Source organism: Pseudophryne corroboree, unplaced genomic scaffold (assembly GCF_028390025.1).
Source record: "Pseudophryne corroboree isolate aPseCor3 unplaced genomic scaffold, aPseCor3.hap2 scaffold_851, whole genome shotgun sequence".
Classification (NCBI taxonomy): Eukaryota; Metazoa; Chordata; class Amphibia; order Anura; family Myobatrachidae; genus Pseudophryne; species Pseudophryne corroboree.
In genome coordinates, this window is record NW_026970430.1 from 224566 (window position 1) to 243300 (window position 18735).

Consider the following 18735-nt stretch of genomic DNA (forward strand, 5'->3'; position numbering starts at 1 on the left):
GCCGCAAAAGGCCACCATGCCCTGCACGCCCCTTTTCTGTTTTCATATGCAGATGAGGGTTGAAGCCAACTTTGACCCACTGCTTGGATGACATCACCATATGCAAATCCATCTGCGGCAGGCCTTCCCCCAGGAATGCTTGCACTAGTTGTTGCATTTGGTTTGTTGTTTGGGGGTGCTTCAGTATTAGGCAGCCTTCTGCTGCACCCTGCTTTGGTGTGGGGCTCATGTTGGCCATGCCCCATCCCCTGAAGCTTTCAAGCAGATTTCTTGCAGCAGCTGGGCACTGTAACAGCTCAAGAGCTGCTCTGTAAGGCAAGTAAAAGGGTGTGGGCCCTGCAGCACTACCTGTAGTTTGCATTGTGCATTGGAAGGCACAAAGTAAGCAGACGGGAGGAGAAGTCAGGATAGTGCACAAGGGTATAGAAGGGAGCGGCTGAAGAAAAGAGAAGTGGAAACAGACAGCAAACTAGGCTGGAGAGAGATCTGAGACAAAGAGATCTGAATTATACGATAGCCGACCAGGGGAAACACAAATTATGCAGTCAAGTTTCCCACATTTGGGGAAATCGCAGGGGCAGCACACCCAGAGTGCAATGGGTGAGCCTTGCCCTGGGAGAAGCACCTTCATGATCATAGTATCTCACCTGGCAGGTAAGTATGAGTTGGGCTAGAGCTGGGGAGGGTCGCTGCTCGGGCACCCCCCTGTTAAGTGAAGGAGATCCAACTGAGGCAGCACAAGGGAACTCTCAAAAGAAGAACAAGGCTAGAGGAAGATCTGAAACAAAGAAATCTGACTTTTACCAGAGCTGACCAGAAGAAAACACAAACACAGTCCCCCACTACCACAAATAAAGCAGTCGAGGTGAGGTTCATTCATTGCATTTTGGGTATGCTGACCCCTGTGATTTCCCCAAATGTGGGAAACTCGACTGCTTTATTTGTGGTAGTGGGGGACTGTGTTTGTGTTTTATTCTGGTCAGCTCTGGTAAAAGTCAGATTTCTTTGTTTCAGATCTTCCTCTAGCCTTGTTCTTCTTTTGAGAGTTCCCTTGTGCTGCCTCAGTAGGATCTCCTTCACTTAACAGGGGGGTGCCCGAGCAGCGACCCTCCCCAGCTCTAGCCCAACTCCTACTTACCTGCCAGGTGAGATACTATGATCATGAAGGTGCTTCTCCCAGGGCAAGGCTCACCCATTGCACTCTGGGTGTGCAGCCCCTGCGATTTCCCCAAATGTGGGAAACTTGACTGCATAATTTGTGTTTCCCCTGGTCGGCTCTCGTATAATTCAGATCTCTTTGTCTCAGATCTCTCTCCAGCCTAGTTTGCTGTCTGTTTCCACTTCTCTTTTCTTCAGCCGCTCCCTTCTATACCCTTGTGCACTATCCTGACTTCTCCTCCCGTCTGCTTACTTTGTGCCTTCCAATGCACAATGCAAACTACAGGTAGTGCTGCAGGGCCCACACCCGTTTACTTGCCTTACAGAGCAGCTCTGGAGCTGTTACAGTGCCCAGCTGCTGCAAGAAATCTGCTTGAATGCTTCAGGGGATGGGACATGGCCAACATGAGCCCCACACCAAAGGAGGGTGGAGCAGAAGGCTGACTAATACTGAAGCACCCCCAAACAACAAACCAAATGCAACAACTAGTGCAAGCATTCCTGGGGGAAGGCCTGCCGCAGATGGATTTGCATATGGTGATGTCATCCAAGCAGTGGGTCAAAGTTGGCTTCAACCCTCGTCTGCATATGAAAACAGAAAAGGGGCGTGCAGGGCATGGTGGCCTTTTGCGGCGCTTGACCGACCCCTAGTTTGCATTAAACACCTCCACCCTCCTTCGGTGTGGGGCTCATGTTGGCTATGCCCCAGCCCCTGAAGCATTCAAGCTGATTTCTTGCAGCAGCTGGGCACTTTAACAGCTCCAGAGCTGCTCTGTAAGGCAAGTAAAAGGGTGTGGGCCCTGCAGCACTACCTGTAGTTTGCATTGTGCATTGGAAGGCACAAAGTAAGCAGACGGGAGGAGAAGTCAGGATAGTGCACAAGGGTATAGAAGGGAGCGGCTGAAGAAAAGAGAAGTGGAAACAGACAGCAAACTAGGCTGGAGAGAGACCTGAGACAAAGAGATCTGAATTATACGAGAGCCGACCAGGGGAAACACAAATTATGCAGTCAAGTTTCCCACATTTGGGGAAATCGCAGGAGCAGCACACCCAGAGTGCAATGGGTGAGCCTTGCCCTGGGAGAAGCACCTTCATGATCATAGTATCTCACCTGGCAGGTAAGTAGGAGTTGGGCTAGAGCTGGGGAGGGTCGCTGCTCGGGTACCCCCCTGTCAAGTGAAGGAGATCCAACTGAGGCAGCACAAGGGAACTCTCGAAAGAAGAACAAGGCAAGAGGAAAATCTGAGACAAAGAAATCTGACTTTTACCAGAGCTGACCAGAGGAAAGCACAAACACAGTCCCCCACTACCACAAATAATGCAGTTGAGTTTCCCACATTTGGGGAAATCACAGGGGTCAGCATACCCAAAATGCAATGATTGAACCTCACCCTGGGAGAACAATCTTCATGACCATGGTATCTCCTATGCAAAATAAGTATGATTTGGAATAGGGCTAGGGAGGGCCGCTGCTCATGCACATCTCTGTCAAGTAAAGGAGATTCAACTGAGGCAGCACAAGGGAACTCTCATCTGGGGACAACAACTGCAGGGAGAACACATATTTTCAGATGAACATGGGAGGGCAGAAGGCTGCCTAATACTGAAGCACCCCCAAACAACAAACCAAATGCAACAACTAGTGCAAGCATTCCTGGGGGAAGTTCTGCAGAAGACGGATTTGCATACGGTGATGTCATACAAGCAGTGGGTCAAAGTTGGCTTCAACCCTCATCTGCATATGAAAAGAGAAAAGGGGCGTGCAGGGCATGGTGGCCTTTTGCGGTGCTTGGATGACCCCTAGTTCGCATTAAACACCTCCACCCTCCTTTGGTGTGGGGCTCATGTTGGCCATGCCCCATCCCCTGAAGCATTCAAGCAGATTTCTTGCAGCAGCTGGGCACTGTAACAGCTCCAGAGCTGCTCTGTAAGGCAAGTAAAAGGGTGTGGGCCCTGCAGCACTACCTGTAGTTTGCATTGTGCATTGGAAGGCACAAAGTAAGCAGACGGGAGGAGAAGTCAGGATAGTGCACAAGGGTATAGAAGGGAGCGGCTGAAGAAAAGAGAAGTGGAAACAGACAGCAAACTAGGCTGGAGAGAGACCTGAGACAAAGAGATCTGAATTATACGAGAGCCGACCAGGGGAAACACAAATTATGCAGTCAAGTTTCCCACATTTGGGGAAATCGCAGGGGCAGCACACCCAGAGTGCAATGGGTGAGCCTTGCCCTGGGAGAAGCACCTTCATGATCATAGTATCTCACCTGGCAGGTAAGTAGGAGTTGGGCTAGAGCTGGGGAGGGTCTCTGCTCGGGCACCCCCCTGTCAAGTGAAGGAGATCCAACTGAGGCAGCACAAGGGAACTCTCAAAAGAAGAACAAGGCTCTGAAACAAAGAAATCTGACTTTTACCAGAGCTGACCAGAGGAAAACACAAACACAGTCCCCCACTACCACAAATAAAGCAGTCGAGTTTCCCACATTTGGGGAAATCACAGGGGTCAGCATACCCAGAATGCAATGAATGAACCTCACCCTGGGAGAATAATCTTCATGACCATGGTATCTCCTATGCAAAATAAGTATGATTTGGGATAGAGCTGGGGAGGGCCGCTGCTCAGGCACATCTCTGTCAAGTTAAGGAGATTCAACTGAGGCAGCACAAGGGAACTCTCATCTAGGGACAACAACTGCAGGGAGAACACATATTTTCAGATGAACATGGGAGGGCAGACGGCTGCCTAATACTGAAGCACCCCCAAACAACAAACCAAATGCAACAACTAGTGCAAGCATTCCTGGGGGAAGGCCTGCCGCAGATGGATTTGCATATGGTGATGTCATCCAAGCAGTGGGTCAAAGTTGGCTTCAACCCTCGTCTGCATATGAAAACAGAAAAGGGGCATGCAGGGCATGGTGGCCTTTTGCTGCGCTTGTCTGACCCCTAGTTTGCATTAAACACCTCCACCCTTCTTCGGTGTGGGGCTCATGTTGGCTATGCCCCAGCCCCTGAAGCATTCAAGCTGATTTCTTGCAGCAGCTTGGCACTGCAACAGCTCCAGAGCTGCTCTGTAAGGCAAGTAAAAGGGTGTGGGCCCTGCAGCACTACCTGTAGTTTGCATTGTGCATTGGAAGGCACAAAGTAAGCAGACGGGAGGAGAAGTCAGGATAGTGCACAAGGGTATAGAAGGGAGCGGCTGAAGAAAAGAGAAGTGGAAACAGACAGCAAACTAGGCTGGAGAGAGACCTGAGACAAAGAGATCTGAATTATACGAGAGCCGACCAGGGGAAACACAAATTATGCAGTCAAGTTTCCCACATTTGGGGAAATCGCAGGAGCAGCACACCCAGAGTACAATGGGTGAGCCTTGCCCTGGGAGAAGCACCTTCATGATCATAGTATCTCACCTGGCAGGTAAGTAGGAGTTGGGCTAGAGCTGGGGAGGGTCGCTGCTCGGGTACCCCCCTGTAAAGTGAAGGAGATCCAACTGAGGCAGCACAAGGGAACTCTCGAAAGAAGAACAAGGCTAAAGGAAAATCTGAGACAAAGAAATCTGACTTTTACCAGAGCTGACCAGAGGAAAGCACAAACACAGTCTCCCACTACCACAAATAATGCAGTCAAGTTTCCCACATTTGGGGAAATCACAGGGGTCAGCATACCCAAAATGCAATGAATGAACCTCACCCTGGGAGAAAAATCTTCATGACCATGGTATCTCCTATGCAAAATAAGTATGATTTGGAATAGGGCTGGGGAGGGCCGCTGCTCATGCACATCTCTATCAAGTAAAGGAGATTCAACTGAGGCAGCACAAGGGAACTCTCATCTTGGGACAACAACTGCAGGGAGAACATATATTTTCAGATGAACATGGGAGGGCAGAAGGCTGCCTAATACTGAAGCACCCCCAAACAACAAACCAAATGCAACAACTAGTGCAAGCATTCCTGGGGGAAGGCCTGCCGCAGATGGATTTGCATATGGTGATGTCATCCAAGCAGTGGGTCAAAGTTGGCTTCAACCCTCGTCTGCATATGAAAAGAGAAAAGGGGCGTGCAGGGCATGGTGGCCTTTTGCGGCGCTTGGCTGACCCCTAGTTTGCATTAAACACCTCCACCCTCCTTTGGTGTGGGGCTCATGTTGGCTATGCCCCAGCCCCTGAAGCATTCAAGCTGATTTCTTGCAGCAGCTGGGCACTGTAACAGCTCCAGAGCTGCTCTGTAAGGCAAGTAAAAGGGTGTGGGCCCTGCAGCACTACCTGTAGATCGCATTGTGCGTTGGAAGGCACAAAGTAAGCAGACAGGAGGAGAAGTCAGGATAGTGCGCAAGGGCATAGAAGGGAGCGGCTCAAGAAAAGAGAAGTGGAAACAGACAGCAAACTAGGCTGGAGAGAGACCTGAGACAAAGAGATCTGAATTATACGAGAGCCGACCAGGGGAAACACAAATTATGCAGTCAAGTTTCCCACATTTGAGGAAATCGCAGGGGCAGCACACCCAGAGTGCAATGGGTGAGCCTTGCCCTGGGAGAAGCACCTTCATGATCATAGTATCTCACCTGGCAGGTAAGTAGGAGTTGGGCTAGAGCTGGGGAGGGTCGCTGTTCGGGCACCCCCCTGTCAAGTGAAAGAGATCCAACTGAGGCAGCACAAGGGAACTCTCGAAAGAAGAACAAGGCTAGAGGAAGATCTGAGACAAAGAAATCTGACTTTTTCCAGAGCTGACCAGAGGAAAGCACAAACACAGTCCCCCACTACCACAAATAATGCAGTCGAGTTTCCCACATTTGGGGAAATCACAGGGGTCAGCATACCCAGAATGCAATGAATGAACCTCACCTTGGGAGAACAATCTTCATGACCATGGTATCGCCTATGCAAAATAAGTATGATTTGGGATAGGGCTGGGGAGGGCCGCTGCTCAGGCACATCTCTGTCAAGTAAAGGAGATTCAACTGAGGCAGCACAAGGGAACTCTCATCTGGGGACAACAACTGCAGGGAGAACACATATTTTCAGATGAACATGTGAGGGCAGAAGGCTGCCTAATACTGAAGCACCCCCAAACAACAAACCAAATGCAACAACTAGTGCAAGCATTCCTGGGGGAAGGCCTGCAGCAGATGGATTTGCATATGGTGATGTCATCCAAGCAGTGGGTCAAAGTTGGCTTCAACCCTCGTCTGCATATGAAAAGAGAAAAGGGGCGTGCAGGGCATGGCGGCCTTTTGCAGCGCTTGGATGACCCCTAGTTCGCATTACACACCTCCACCCTCCTTCGGTGTGGGGCTCATGTTGGCTATGCCCCAGCCCCTGAAGCATTCAAGCTGATTTCTTGCAGCAGCTGGGCACTGTAACTGCTCCAGAGCTACTCTGTAAGGCAAGTAAAAGGGTGTGGGCCCTGCAGCACTACCTGTAGTTCGCATTGTGCGTTGGAAGGCACGAAGTAAGCAGACGGGAGAAGTCAGGATAGTGCGCAAGGGCATAGAAGGGAGCGGCTCAAGAAAAGAGAAGTGGAAACAGACAGCAAACTAGGCTGGAGAGAGACCTGAGACAAAGAGATCTGAATTATACGAGAGCCGACGAGGGGAAACACAAATTATGCAGTCACGTTTCCCACATTTGGGGAAATCGCAGGAGCAGCACACCCAGAGTGCAATGGTTGAGCCTTGCCCTGGGAGAAGCACCTTCATGATCATAGTATCTCACCTGGCAGGTAAGTAGGAGTTGGGCTAGAGCTGGGGAGGGTCGCTGCTCGGGTTCCCCCCTGTGAAGTGAAGGAGATCCAACTGAGGCAGCACCAGGGAACTCTCGAAAGAAGAACAAGGCTAGAGGAAGATCTGAGACAAAGAAATCTGACTTTTACCAGAGCTGACCAGAGGAAAGCACAAACACAGTCTCCCACTACCACAAATAATGCAGTCAAGTTTCCCACATTTGGGGAAATCACAGGGGTCAGCATACCCAAAATGCAATGAATGAACCTCACCCTGGGAGAAAAATCTTCATGACCATGGTATCTCCTATGCAAAATAAGTATGATTTGGAATAGGGCTGGGGAGGGCCGCTGCTCATGCACATCTCTGTCAAGTAAAGGAGATTCAACTGAGGCAGCACAAGGGAACTCTCATCTTGGGACAACAACTGCAGGGAGAACATATATTTTCAGATGAACATGGGAGGGCAGAGGACTGCCTAATACTGAAGCACCCCCAAACAACAAACCAAATGCAACAACTAGTGCAAGCATTCCTGGGGGAAGGCCTGCCGCAGATGGATTTGCATATGGTGATGTCATCCAAGCAGTGGGTCAAAGTTGGCTTCAACCCTCGTCTGCATATGAAAAGAGAAAAGGGGCGTGCAGGGCATGGTGGCCTTTTGCGGCGCTTGGCTGACCCCTAGTTTGCATTAAACACCTCCACCCTCCTTTGGTGTGGGGCTCATGTTGGCTATGCCCCAGCCCCTGAAGCATTCAAGCTGATTTCTTGCAGCAGCTGGGCACTGTAACAGCTCCAGAGCTGCTCTGTAAGGCAAGTAAAAGGGTCTGGGCCCTGCAGCACTACCTGTAGTTCGCATTGTGCGTTGGAAGGCACAAAGTAAGCAGACAGGAGGAGAAGTCAGGATAGTGCGCAAGGGCATAGAAGTAAGCGGCTCAAGAAAAGAGAAGTGGAAACAGACAGCAAACTAGGCTGGAGAGAGACCTGAGACAAAGAGATCTGAATTATACGAGAGCCGACCAGGGGAAACACAAATTATACAGTCAAGTTTCCCACATTTGGGGAAATCGCAGGAGCAGCACACCCAGAGTGCAATGGGTTAGCCTTGCCCTGGGAGAAGCACCTTCATGATCATAGTATCTCACCTGGCAGGTAAGTAGGAGTTGGGCTAGAGCTGGGGAGGGTCGCTGCTAGGGTACCCCCCTGTAAAGTGAAGGAGATCCAATTAAGGCAGCACAAGGGAACTCTCGAAAGAAGAACAAGGCTAGAGGAAAATCTGAGACAAAGAAATCTGACTTTTACCAGAGCTGACCAGAGGAAAGCACAAACACAGTCCCCCACTACCACAAATAATGCAGTTGAGTTTCCCACATTTGGGGAAATCACAGGGGTCAGCATCCCCAAAATGCAATGAATGAACCTCACCCTGGGAGAAAAATCTTCATGACCATGGTATCTCCTATGCAAAATAAGTATGATTTGGAATAGGGCTGGGGAGGGCCGCTGCTCATGCACATCTCTGTCAAGTAAAGGAGATTTAACTGAGGCAGCACAAGGGAACTCTCATCTGGGGACAACAACTGCAGGGAGAACACATATTTTCAGATGAACATGGGAGGGCAGAAGGCTGCCTAATACTGAAGCACCCCCAAACAACAAACCAAATGCAACAACTAGTGCAAGCATTCCTGGGGGAAGTTCTGCAGAAGACGGATTTGCATACGGTGATGTCATCCAAGCAGTGGGTCAAAGTTGGCTTCAACCCTCATCTGCATATGAAAAGAGAAAAGGGGCGTGCAGGGCATGGCGGCCTTTTGCGGTGCTTGGATGACCCCTAGTTCGCATTAAACACCTCCACCCTCCTTTGGTGTGGGGCTCATGTTGGCCATGCCCCATCCCCTGGAGCATTCAAGCTGATTTCTTGCAGCAGCTGGGCACTGTAACAGCTCCAGAGCTGCTCTGTAAGGCAAGTAAAAGGGTGTGGGCCCTGCAGCACTACCTGTAGTTTGCATTGTGCATTGGAAGGCACAAAGTAAGCAGACGGGAGGAGAAGTCAGGATAGTGCACAAGGGTATAGAAGGGAGCGGCTGAAGAAAAGAGAAGTGGAAACAGACAGCAAACTAGGCTGGAGAGAGACCTGAGACAAAGAGATCTGAATTATACGAGAGCCGACCAAGGGAAACACAAATTATGCAGTCAAGTTTCCCACATTTGGGGAAATCGCAGGGGCAGCACACCCAGAGTGCAATGGGTGAGCCTTGCCCTGGGAGAAGCACCTTCATGATCATAGTATCTCACCTGGCAGGTAAGTAGGAGTTGGGCTAGAGCTGGGGAGGGTCGCTGTTCGGGCACCCCCCTGTCAAGTGAAAGAGATCCAACTGAGGCAGCACAAGGGAACTCTCGAAAGAAGAACAAGGCTAGAGGAAGATCTGAGACAAAGAAATCTGACTTTTTCCAGAGCTGGCCAGAGGAAAGCACAAACACAGTCCCCCACTACCACAAATAATGCAGTCGAGTTTCCCACATTTGGGGAAATCACAGGGGTCAGCATACCCAGAATGCAATGAATGAACCTCACCCTGGGAGAACAATCTTCATGACCATGGTATCGCCTATGCAAAATAAGTATGATTTGGGATAGGGCTGGGGAGGGCCGCTGCTCAGGCACATCTCTGTCAAGTAAAGGAGATTCAACTGAGGCAGCACAAGGGAACTCTCATCTGGGGACAACAACTGCAGGGAGAACACATATTTTCAGATGAACATGTGAGGGCAGAAGGCTGCCTAATACTGAAGCACCCCCAAACAACAAACCAAATGCAACAACTAGTGCAAGCATTCCTGGGGGAAGGCCTGCAGCAGATGGATTTGCATATGGTGATGTCATCCAAGCAGTGGGTCAAAGTTGGCTTCAACCCTCGTCTGCATATGAAAAGAGAAAAGGGGCGTGCAGGGCATGGCGGCCTTTTGCAGCGCTTGGATGACCCCTAGTTTGCATTACACACCTCCTCCCTCCTTCGGTGTGGGGCTCATGTTGGCTATGCCCCAGCCCCTGAAGCATTCAAGCTGATTTCTTGCAGCAGCTGGGCACTGTAACTGCTCCAGAGCTACTCTGTAAGGCAAGTAAAAGGGTGTGGGCCCTGCAGCACTACCTGTAGTTCGCATTGTGCGTTGTAAGGCACGAAGTAAGCAGACGGGAGAAGTCAGGATAGTGCGCAAGGGCATAGAAGGGAGCGGCTCAAGAAAAGAGAAGTGGAAACAGACAGCAAACTAGGCTGGAGAGAGACCTGAGACAAAGAGATCTGAATTATACGAGAGCCGACGAGGGGAAACACAAATTATGCAGTCAAGTTTCCCACATTTGGGGAAATCGCAGGAGCAGCACACCCAGAGTGCAATGGTTGAGCCTTGCCCTGGGAGAAGCACCTTCATGATCATAGTATCTCACCTGGCAGGTAAGTAGGAGTTGGGCTAGAGCTGGGGAGGGTCGCTGCTCGGGTTCCCCCCTGTGAAGTGAAGGAGATCCAACTGAAGCAGCACCAGGGAACTCTCGAAAGGAGAACAAGGCTAGAGGAAGATCTGAGACAAAGAAATCTGACTTTTACCAGAGCTGACCAGAGGAAAGCACAAACACAGTCCCCCACTACCACAAATAATGCAGTCGAGTTTCCCACATTTGGGAAAATCACAGGGGTCAGCATACCCAGAATGCAATGAATGAACCTAACCCTGGGAGAACAATCTTCATGACCATGGTATCTCCTATGCAAAATAAGTATGATTTGGGATAGGGCTGGTGAGGGCCGCTGCTCAGGCACATCTCTGTCAAGTAAAGGAGATTCAACTGAGGCAGCACAAGGGAACTCTCATCTGGGGACAACAACTGCAGGGAGACCACATCTTTTCAGATGAACATGGGAGGGCGGAAGGCTGCCTAATACTGAAGCACCATCAAATATCAAACCATGGCCCTCATTCCGAGTTGATCGCTCGCAAGGCGATTTTAGCAGAGTTACACACGCTAAGCCGCCGCCTACTGGGAGTGAATCTTAGCTTCTTAAAATTGCGACCGATGTATTCGCAATATTGCGATTACAAACTACTTAGCAGTTTCAGAGTAGCTTCAGACTTACTCTGCATCTGCGATCAGTTCAGTGCTTGTCGTTCCTGGTTTGACGTCACAAACACTCCCAGAGTTCGCCCAGACACTCCCCCGTTTCTCCGGCCACTCCTGCGTTTTTTCCGGAAACTGTAGCGTTTTTTCCCACACGCCCATAAAACGGCCTGTTTCCGCCCAGTAACACCCATTTCCTGTCAATCACATTACGATCGCCGGAGCGAAGAAAAATCCGTGAGTAAAAATACTTTCTTCATTGTAAAATTACTTGGCGCAGTCGCAGTGCGAATATTGCGCATGCGTACTAAGCAGAATTTCACTGCGATGCAATGAAATTTACAGAGCGAACGACTCGGAATGAGGGCCCATATGCAACAACTAGTACAAGCACTCCTGGGGGAAGGTCTGCAGCAGACGGATTTGCATACGGTGATGTAAATCCAAGCAGTGGGCCAAAGTTGACTGGAACCCTCATCTGCATATGAAAAGAGAAAAGGGGCATGCAGGGCATGGCGGCCTTTTGCAGTGCTTGGATGACCCCTAGTTCGCATTAAACACCCCCACCCTCCTTTGGTGTGGGGCTCATGTTGGCCATGCCCCATCCCCTGATGCATTCAAGCTGATTTCTTGCAGCAGCTGGGCACTGTAACAGCTCCAGAGCTGTTCTGTAAGGCAAGTAAAAGTGTGTGGGCCCTGCAGCACCACCTGTTGTTCGCATTGTGCGTTGGAAGGCACAAATTAAGCAGACGGGAGGAGAAGTCAGGATAGTGCGCAAGGGCATTCTTTTCTCTTAGTCCGGGGGCAAGGCTTCAAAATGGGGTCTGCAACGGAGGAGACACAGGGGGCGTGGTCACAGCAGCTTTTCTCTACAGTCTGCACCAGCAGGAGCCTACACCATTTTTTATGATCACGCTGAACTGCAGTGCGACTGCAATTACAGCATGGTCAAGAAGGGAGGCGTCATGCTGGGTGGCCATGCCCTGTCACTGTGCAGGAGCCAGCACCGCTCACACACTAGTCCCCGGGTGCAGCCCCCAACCCCCGGGACACCCGGAGCAACAAAATGTAGATTCAGGCCACCAGGCCACGCCCCTACCTATGAAACCATGCCTCCTTTTTACCATTGCGCTGTTTATCTGCGCGCACTGCATTACAATCTCCCTTGCCACCTCTCTGGGTGTCACCAGTGATAGTGACACCTCTGCCATGCTTGTAGCAGCTGGTCCTAAGATCTACGCCTCAAGCCCTGAGTGTTTGCCCTTGTGACTTGTTGATCATCATAGCGAAGCAGATGCTTACAGAAAACTGCAGGGGCTTAGATTGAAAATAAAAACAATTGATGGGTATAAGGTAGAGAGGAGTGGGTTCGGTTCTCCGAGAACCGAATTCCCCACGAACTCCACGTGGTTTACATTGGTCCGAGGCAGGCTCGGTTGTTCCTGCCTGACTCGGAAAACCTGAACAAGGGAAAATGTCATCATCCCGCTGTCAGATTCTCGTGAGATTCGGATTCCATATAAAGAGCTGCGCGTTGCTGCCATTTTTACTCGTGCATTGAAGAGAGAGCGGAGAGGACGTGGCTATGTTCTCTCAGTGGAAATCTCAATATCAGTGCTCAGTATCAGTGGTTACTTATTGCTGCTCAGTAATACTAGTAGTGTGTCTCTCCTGCTCAGTGTCAGTTCTCAGTAGTATCCTCATCAGTGCTCAGTATCACTGCTCATTGTCTTGTGCTGCATTGTGGTGCTCAGCATACTACAGTACATTACTAATAGTCCAGTGCTGCATCTTGCTGCTCAGTGTCAGTTCTAGTATCCTCATCAGTGCTCACTATCACTGCTCATTGCATTGTGGTGTTCTGTATACTACAGTAACATAGTAATATAGTATATATAGAGGAGCGGGTTCGGTTCTCCGAGAACCGAATTCCCGACGAACTCCACGTGGTTTACACTGGTCCGAGGCAGGCTCGGTTGTTCCTGCCTGACTCGGAAAACCTGAACAAGGGAAAATGTCATCATCCCGCTGTCGGATTCTCGCGAGATTCGGATTCCATATAAAGAGCTGCGCGTTGCCGCCATTTTTACTCGTGCATTGAAGAGAGAGCGGAGAGGACGTGGCTATGTTCTCTCAGTGGAAATCTCAATATCAGTGCTCAGTATCAGTGGTTACTTATTGCTGCTCAGTAATACTAGTAGTGTGTCTCTCCTGCTCAGTGTCAGTTCTCAGTAGTATCCTCATCAGTGCTCAGTATCACTGCTCATTGTCTTGTGCTGCATTGTGGTGCTCAGCATACTATAGTACATTACTAATAGTCCAGTGCTGCATCTTGCTGCTCAGTGTCAGTTCTAGTATCCTCATCAGTGCTCACTATCACTGCTCATTACATTGTGGTGTTCTGTATACTACAGTAACATAGTAATATAGTAACATATGGTAACATAGTTTTTGAGGTTGAATAGAGGCAAATTGCCCAACGTGTTCAACCTGTTTTAAGTTGTGATGATTCTACATACTTGCTGAATAATGTTTTATGACTAGTTAGCTACTATAACTCATGTTACCCCCGGATTAACCATGTTGATATTTTAAGTATTATAACCTTGGATAGCTTTTTCATTCAGAAATGTATCCATTCCTTTTTTAAATCCAATTACAGAGTCCGCCATTACCACCTTCCCTGGCAGGGAATTCCACATCCTGATTGCCCTAACAGTGAAGATCATAGTATCTCACCTGGCAGGTAAGTAGGAGTTGGGCTAGAGCTGTGGAGGATTGCTGCTCGGGCACCCCCTGTCAAGTGAAGGAGATCCAACTGAGGCAGCACAAGGGAACTCTCGAAAGAAGAACAAGGCTAGAGGAAGATCTGAGACAAAGAAATCTGACTTTTACCAGAGCTGACCAGAGGAAAGCACAAACACAGTCCCCCACTACCACAAATAATGCAGTCGAGTTTCCCACATTTGGGGAAATCACAGGGGTCAGCATACCCAGAGTGCAATGAATGAACCTCACCCTGGGAGAACAATCTTCATGACCATGGTATCTCCTATGCAAAATAAGTATGATTTGGGATAGGGCTGGGGAGGGCCGCTGCTCAGGCACATCTCTGTCAAGTAAAGGAGATTCAACTGAGGCAGCACAAGGGAACTCTCATCTGGGGACAACAACTGCAGGGAGAACACATATTTTCAGATGAACATGGGAGGGCAGAAGGCTGCCTAATACTGAAGCACCCCCAAACAACAAACCAAATGCAACTACTAGTGCAAGCATTCCTGGGGGAAGGCCTGCAGCAGACGGATTTGCATATGGTGATGTCATCCAAGCAGTGGGTCAAAGTTGGCTTCAACCCTCGTCTGCATATGAAAATAAAAAAGGGGTGTGCAGGGCATGGCTGCCTTTTGCGGCGCTTGGATGACCCCTAGTTCGCATTAAACACCTCCACCCTCCTTCGGTGTGGGGCTCATGTTGGCTATGCCCCAGCCCCTGAAGCATTCAAGCTGATTTCTTGCAGCAGCTGGGCACTGTAACAGCTCCAGAGCTGCTCTGTAAAGCAAGTAAAAGGGTGTGGGCCCTGCAGCACTACCTGTAGTTTGCATTGTGCGTTGGAAGGCACAAAGTAAGCAGACGGGGAAGTCAGGATAGTGCACAAGGGCATAGAAGGGAGCGGCTGAAGAAAAGAGAAGTGGAAACAGACAGCAAACTAGGCTGGAGAGAGACCTGAGACAAAGAGATCTGAATTATACGAGAGCCGACCAGGGGAAACACAAATTATGCAGTCAAGTTTCCCACATTTGGGGAAATCGCAGGGGCAGCACACCCAGAGTGCAATGGGTGAGCCTTGCCCTGGGAGAAGCACCTTCATGATCATAGTATCTCACCTGGCAGGTAAGTAGGAGTTGGGCTAGAGCTGGGGAGGGTCTCTGCTCGGGCACCCCCCTGTCAAGTGAAGGAGATCCAACTGAGGCAGCACAAGGGAACTCTCAAAAGAAGAACAAGGCTCTGAAACAAAGAAATCTGACTTTTACCAGAGCTGACCAGAGGAAAACACAAACACAGTCCCCCACTACCACAAATAAAGCAGTCGAGTTTCCCACATTTGGGGAAATCACAGGGGTCAGCATACCCAGAATGCAATGAATGAACCTCACCCTGGGAGAATAATCTTCATGACCATGGTATCTCCTATGCAAAATAAGTATGATTTGGGATAGAGCTGGGGAGGGCCGCTGCTCAGGCACATCTCTGTCAAGTTAAGGAGATTCAACTGAGGCAGCACAAGGGAACTCTCATCTAGGGACAACAACTGCAGGGAGAACACATATTTTCAGATGAACATGGGAGGGCAGAAGGCTGCCTAATACTGAAGCACCCCCAAACAACAAACCAAATGCAACAACTAGTGCAAGCATTCCTGGGGGAAGGCCTGCCGCAGATGGATTTGCATATGGTGATGTCATCCAAGCAGTGGGTCAAAGTTGGCTTCAACCCTCGTCTGCATATGAAAACAGAAAAGGGGCGTGCAGGGCATGGTGGCCTTTTGCTGCGCTTGTCTGACCCCTAGTTTGCATTAAACACCTCCACCCTCCTTCGGTGTGGGGCTCATGTTGGCTATGCCCCAGCCCCTGAAGCATTCAAGCTGATTTCTTGCAGCAGCTTGGCACTGCAACAGCTCCAGAGCTGCTCTGTAAGGCAAGTAAAAGGGTGTGGGCCCTGCAGCACTACCTGTAGTTTGCATTGTGCATTGGAAGGCACAAAGTAAGCAGACGGGAGGAGAAGTCAGGATAGTGCACAAGGGTATAGAAGGGAGCGGCTGAAGAAAAGAGAAGTGGAAACAGACAGCAAACTAGGCTGGAGAGAGACCTGAGACAAAGAGATCTGAATTATACGAGAGCCGACCAGGGGAAACACAAATTATGCAGTCAAGTTTCCCACATTTGGGGAAATCGCAGGAGCAGCACACCCAGAGTACAATGGGTGAGCCTTGCCCTGGGAGAAGCACCTTCATGATCATAGTATCTCACCTGGCAGGTAAGTAGGAGTTGGGCTAGAGCTGGGGAGGGTCGCTGCTCGGGCACCCCCCTGTAAAGTGAAGGAGATCCAACTGAGGCAGCACAAGGGAACTCTCGAAAGAAGAACAAGGCTAAAGGAAAATCTGAGACAAAGAAATCTGACTTTTACCAGAGCTGACCAGAGGAAAGCACAAACACAGTCTCCCACTACCACAAATAATGCAGTCAAGTTTCCCACATTTGGGGAAATCACAGGGGTCAGCATACCCAAAATGCAATGAATGAACCTCACCCTGGGAGAAAAATCTTCATGACCATGGTATCTCCTATGCAAAATAAGTATGATTTGGAATAGGGCTGGGGAGGGCCGCTGCTCATGCACATCTCTGTCAAGTAAAGGAGATTCAACTGAGGCAGCACAAGGGAACTCTCATCTTGGGACAACAACTGCAGGGAGAACATATATTTTCAGATGAACATGGGAGGGCAGAAGGCTGCCTAATACTGAAGCACCCCCAAACAACAAACCAAATGCAACAACTAGTGCAAGCATTCCTGGGGGAAGGCCTGCCGCAGAGGGATTTGCATATGGTGATGTCATCCAAGCAGTGGGTCAAAGTTGGCTTCAACCCTCGTCTGCATATGAAAAGAGAAAAGGGGCGTGCAGGGCATGGTGGCCTTTTGCGGCGCTTGGCTGACCCCTAGTTTGCATTAAACACCTCCACCCTCCTTTGGTGTGGGGCTCATGTTGGCTATGCCCCAGCCCCTGAAGCATTCAAGCTGATTTCTTGCAGCAGCTGGGCACTGTAACAGCTCCAGAGCTGCTCTGTAAGGCAAGTAAAAGGGTCTGGGCCCTGCAGCACTACCTGTAGATCGCATTGTGCGTTGGAAGGCACAAAGTAAGCAGACAGGAGGAGAAGTCAGGATAGTGCGCAAGGGCATAGAAGGGAGCGGCTCAAGAAAAGAGAAGTGGAAACAGACAGCAAACTAGGCTGGAGAGAGACCTGAGACAAAGAGATCTGAATTATACGAGAGCCGACCAGGGGAAACACAAATTATACAGTCAAGTTTCCCACATTTGGGGAAATCGCAGGGGCAGCACACCCAGAGTGCAATGGGTGAGCCTTGCCCTGGGAGAAGCACCTTCATAATCATAGTATCTCACCTGGCAGGTAAGTAGGAGTTGGGCTAGAGCTGGGGAGGGTCGCTGTTCGGGCACCCCCCTGTCAAGTGAAAGAGATCCAACTGAGGTAGCACAAGGGAACTCTCGAAAGAAGAACAAGGCTAGAGGAAGATCTGAGACAAAGAAATCTGACTTTTTCCAGAGCTGACCAGAGGAAAGCACAAACACAGTCCCCCACTACCACAAATAATGCTGTCGAGTTTCCCACATTTGGGGAAATCACAGGGGTCAGCATACCCAGAATGCAATGAATGAACCTCACCTTGGGAGAACAATCTTCATGACCATGGTATCGCCTATGCAAAATAAGTATGATTTGGGATAGGGCTGGGGAGGGCCGCTGCTCAGGCACATCTCTGTCAAGTAAAGGAGATTCAACTGAGGCAGCACAAGGGAACTCTCATCTGGGGACAACAACTGCAGGGAGAACACATATTTTCTGATGAACATGTGAGGGCAGAAGGCTGCCTAATACTGAAGCACCCCCAAACAACAAACCAAATGCAACAACTAGTGCAAGCATTCCTGGGGGAAGGCCTGCAGCAGATGGATTTGCATATGGTGATGTCATCCAAGCAGTGGGTCAAAGTTGGCTTCAACCCTCGTCTGCATATGAAAAGAGAAAAGGGGCGTGCAGGGCATGGCGGCCTTTTGCAGCGCTTGGATGACCCCTAGTTCGCATTACACACCTCCACCCTCCTTCGGTGTGGGGCTCATGTTGGCTATGCCCCAGCCCCTGAAGCATTCAAGCTGATTTCTTGCAGCAGCTGGGCACTGTAACTGCTCCAGAGCTACTCTGTAAGGCAAGTAAAAGGGTGTGGACCCTGCAGCACTACCTGTAGTTCGCATTGTGCGTTGGAAGGCACGAAGTAAGCAGACGGGAGAAGTCAGGATAGTGCGCAAGGGCATAGAAGGGAGCGGCTCAAGAAAAGAGAAGTGGAAACAGACAGCAAACTAGGCTGGAGAGAGACCTGAGACAAAGAGATCTGAATTATACGAGAGCCGACGAGGGGAAACACAAATTATGCAGTCAAGTTTCCCACATTTTGGGGAAATCGCAGGAGCAGCACACCCAGAGTGCAATGGTTGAGCCTTGCCCTGGGAGAAGCACCTTCATGATCATAGTATCTCACCTGGCAGGTAAGTAGGAGTTGGGCTAGAGCTGGGGAGGGTCGCTGCTCGGGTTCCCCCCTGTGAAGTGAAGGAGATCCAACTGAGGCAGCACCAGGGAACTCTTGAAAGAAGAACAAGGCTAGAGGAAGATCTGAGACAAAGAAATCTGACTTTTACCAGAGCTGACCAGAGGAAAGCACAAACACAGTCTCCCACTACCACAAATAATGCAGTCAAGTTTCCCACATTTGGGGAAATCACAGGGGTCAGCATACCCAAAATGCAATGAATGAACCTCACCCTGGGAGAAAAATCTTCATGACCATGGTATCTCCTATGCAAAATAAGTATGATTTGGAATAGGGCTGGGGAGGGCCGCTGCTCATGCACATCTCTGTCAAGTAAAGGAGATTCAACTGAGGCAGCACAAG

The 18735-nt window shown here is 49.9% G+C and overlaps 24 non-coding genes and 3 pseudogenes across 24 annotated transcripts; 1 reads left to right on the forward strand and 26 right to left on the reverse strand.

The window, feature by feature from the left end:
• Positions 1-499: 499 nt before the first annotated feature.
• Positions 500-662, reverse strand: LOC135043053 (U1 spliceosomal RNA). Its single transcript, XR_010236078.1, has one exon. It is a non-coding gene; the product is annotated as a U1 spliceosomal RNA (small nuclear RNA).
• Positions 663-1130: 468 nt separating this feature from the next.
• LOC135043069 (U1 spliceosomal RNA) lies at positions 1131-1293 on the forward strand. The gene has a single exon (XR_010236093.1). It is a non-coding gene; the product is annotated as a U1 spliceosomal RNA (small nuclear RNA).
• An 828-nt stretch (positions 1294-2121) lies between these two features.
• LOC135043065 (U1 spliceosomal RNA) lies at positions 2122-2284 on the reverse strand. The gene has a single exon (XR_010236090.1). It is a non-coding gene; the product is annotated as a U1 spliceosomal RNA (small nuclear RNA).
• A 152-nt stretch (positions 2285-2436) lies between these two features.
• Positions 2437-2600, reverse strand: LOC135043178 (U1 spliceosomal RNA). Its single transcript, XR_010236180.1, has one exon. It is a non-coding gene; the product is annotated as a U1 spliceosomal RNA (small nuclear RNA).
• A 674-nt stretch (positions 2601-3274) lies between these two features.
• LOC135043056 (U1 spliceosomal RNA) lies at positions 3275-3437 on the reverse strand. Its single transcript, XR_010236081.1, has one exon. It is a non-coding gene; the product is annotated as a U1 spliceosomal RNA (small nuclear RNA).
• Positions 3438-3579: 142 nt separating this feature from the next.
• Positions 3580-3743, reverse strand: LOC135043176 (U1 spliceosomal RNA). Its single transcript, XR_010236178.1, has one exon. It is a non-coding gene; the product is annotated as a U1 spliceosomal RNA (small nuclear RNA).
• A 674-nt stretch (positions 3744-4417) lies between these two features.
• Positions 4418-4580, reverse strand: LOC135043071 (U1 spliceosomal RNA). Its single transcript, XR_010236095.1, has one exon. It is a non-coding gene; the product is annotated as a U1 spliceosomal RNA (small nuclear RNA).
• A 152-nt stretch (positions 4581-4732) lies between these two features.
• LOC135043183 (U1 spliceosomal RNA) lies at positions 4733-4896 on the reverse strand. Its single transcript, XR_010236185.1, has one exon. It is a non-coding gene; the product is annotated as a U1 spliceosomal RNA (small nuclear RNA).
• Positions 4897-5570: 674 nt separating this feature from the next.
• LOC135043070 (U1 spliceosomal RNA) lies at positions 5571-5733 on the reverse strand. The gene has a single exon (XR_010236094.1). It is a non-coding gene; the product is annotated as a U1 spliceosomal RNA (small nuclear RNA).
• A 152-nt stretch (positions 5734-5885) lies between these two features.
• On the reverse strand, positions 5886-6049 carry LOC135043180 (U1 spliceosomal RNA). Its single transcript, XR_010236182.1, has one exon. It is a non-coding gene; the product is annotated as a U1 spliceosomal RNA (small nuclear RNA).
• Positions 6050-6747: 698 nt separating this feature from the next.
• On the reverse strand, positions 6748-6883 carry LOC135043110 (U1 spliceosomal RNA; annotated as a pseudogene).
• A 152-nt stretch (positions 6884-7035) lies between these two features.
• LOC135043045 (U1 spliceosomal RNA) lies at positions 7036-7199 on the reverse strand. Its single transcript, XR_010236070.1, has one exon. It is a non-coding gene; the product is annotated as a U1 spliceosomal RNA (small nuclear RNA).
• Positions 7200-7873: 674 nt separating this feature from the next.
• On the reverse strand, positions 7874-8036 carry LOC135043083 (U1 spliceosomal RNA). Its single transcript, XR_010236107.1, has one exon. It is a non-coding gene; the product is annotated as a U1 spliceosomal RNA (small nuclear RNA).
• Positions 8037-8188: 152 nt separating this feature from the next.
• LOC135043162 (U1 spliceosomal RNA) lies at positions 8189-8352 on the reverse strand. The gene has a single exon (XR_010236165.1). It is a non-coding gene; the product is annotated as a U1 spliceosomal RNA (small nuclear RNA).
• A 674-nt stretch (positions 8353-9026) lies between these two features.
• LOC135043066 (U1 spliceosomal RNA) lies at positions 9027-9189 on the reverse strand. Its single transcript, XR_010236091.1, has one exon. It is a non-coding gene; the product is annotated as a U1 spliceosomal RNA (small nuclear RNA).
• Positions 9190-9341: 152 nt separating this feature from the next.
• Positions 9342-9505, reverse strand: LOC135043165 (U1 spliceosomal RNA). The gene has a single exon (XR_010236168.1). It is a non-coding gene; the product is annotated as a U1 spliceosomal RNA (small nuclear RNA).
• A 698-nt stretch (positions 9506-10203) lies between these two features.
• On the reverse strand, positions 10204-10339 carry LOC135043099 (U1 spliceosomal RNA; annotated as a pseudogene).
• A 152-nt stretch (positions 10340-10491) lies between these two features.
• LOC135043161 (U1 spliceosomal RNA) lies at positions 10492-10655 on the reverse strand. The gene has a single exon (XR_010236164.1). It is a non-coding gene; the product is annotated as a U1 spliceosomal RNA (small nuclear RNA).
• Positions 10656-13895: 3240 nt separating this feature from the next.
• On the reverse strand, positions 13896-14059 carry LOC135043044 (U1 spliceosomal RNA). The gene has a single exon (XR_010236069.1). It is a non-coding gene; the product is annotated as a U1 spliceosomal RNA (small nuclear RNA).
• A 670-nt stretch (positions 14060-14729) lies between these two features.
• Positions 14730-14892, reverse strand: LOC135043057 (U1 spliceosomal RNA). Its single transcript, XR_010236082.1, has one exon. It is a non-coding gene; the product is annotated as a U1 spliceosomal RNA (small nuclear RNA).
• Positions 14893-15034: 142 nt separating this feature from the next.
• LOC135043177 (U1 spliceosomal RNA) lies at positions 15035-15198 on the reverse strand. The gene has a single exon (XR_010236179.1). It is a non-coding gene; the product is annotated as a U1 spliceosomal RNA (small nuclear RNA).
• A 674-nt stretch (positions 15199-15872) lies between these two features.
• Positions 15873-16035, reverse strand: LOC135043072 (U1 spliceosomal RNA). Its single transcript, XR_010236096.1, has one exon. It is a non-coding gene; the product is annotated as a U1 spliceosomal RNA (small nuclear RNA).
• A 152-nt stretch (positions 16036-16187) lies between these two features.
• Positions 16188-16351, reverse strand: LOC135043046 (U1 spliceosomal RNA). The gene has a single exon (XR_010236071.1). It is a non-coding gene; the product is annotated as a U1 spliceosomal RNA (small nuclear RNA).
• Positions 16352-17025: 674 nt separating this feature from the next.
• On the reverse strand, positions 17026-17188 carry LOC135043079 (U1 spliceosomal RNA). Its single transcript, XR_010236103.1, has one exon. It is a non-coding gene; the product is annotated as a U1 spliceosomal RNA (small nuclear RNA).
• Positions 17189-17340: 152 nt separating this feature from the next.
• Positions 17341-17504, reverse strand: LOC135043048 (U1 spliceosomal RNA). The gene has a single exon (XR_010236074.1). It is a non-coding gene; the product is annotated as a U1 spliceosomal RNA (small nuclear RNA).
• A 698-nt stretch (positions 17505-18202) lies between these two features.
• LOC135043106 (U1 spliceosomal RNA) lies at positions 18203-18339 on the reverse strand (annotated as a pseudogene).
• Positions 18340-18491: 152 nt separating this feature from the next.
• Positions 18492-18655, reverse strand: LOC135043047 (U1 spliceosomal RNA). Its single transcript, XR_010236073.1, has one exon. It is a non-coding gene; the product is annotated as a U1 spliceosomal RNA (small nuclear RNA).
• Positions 18656-18735: the final 80 nt, after the last annotated feature.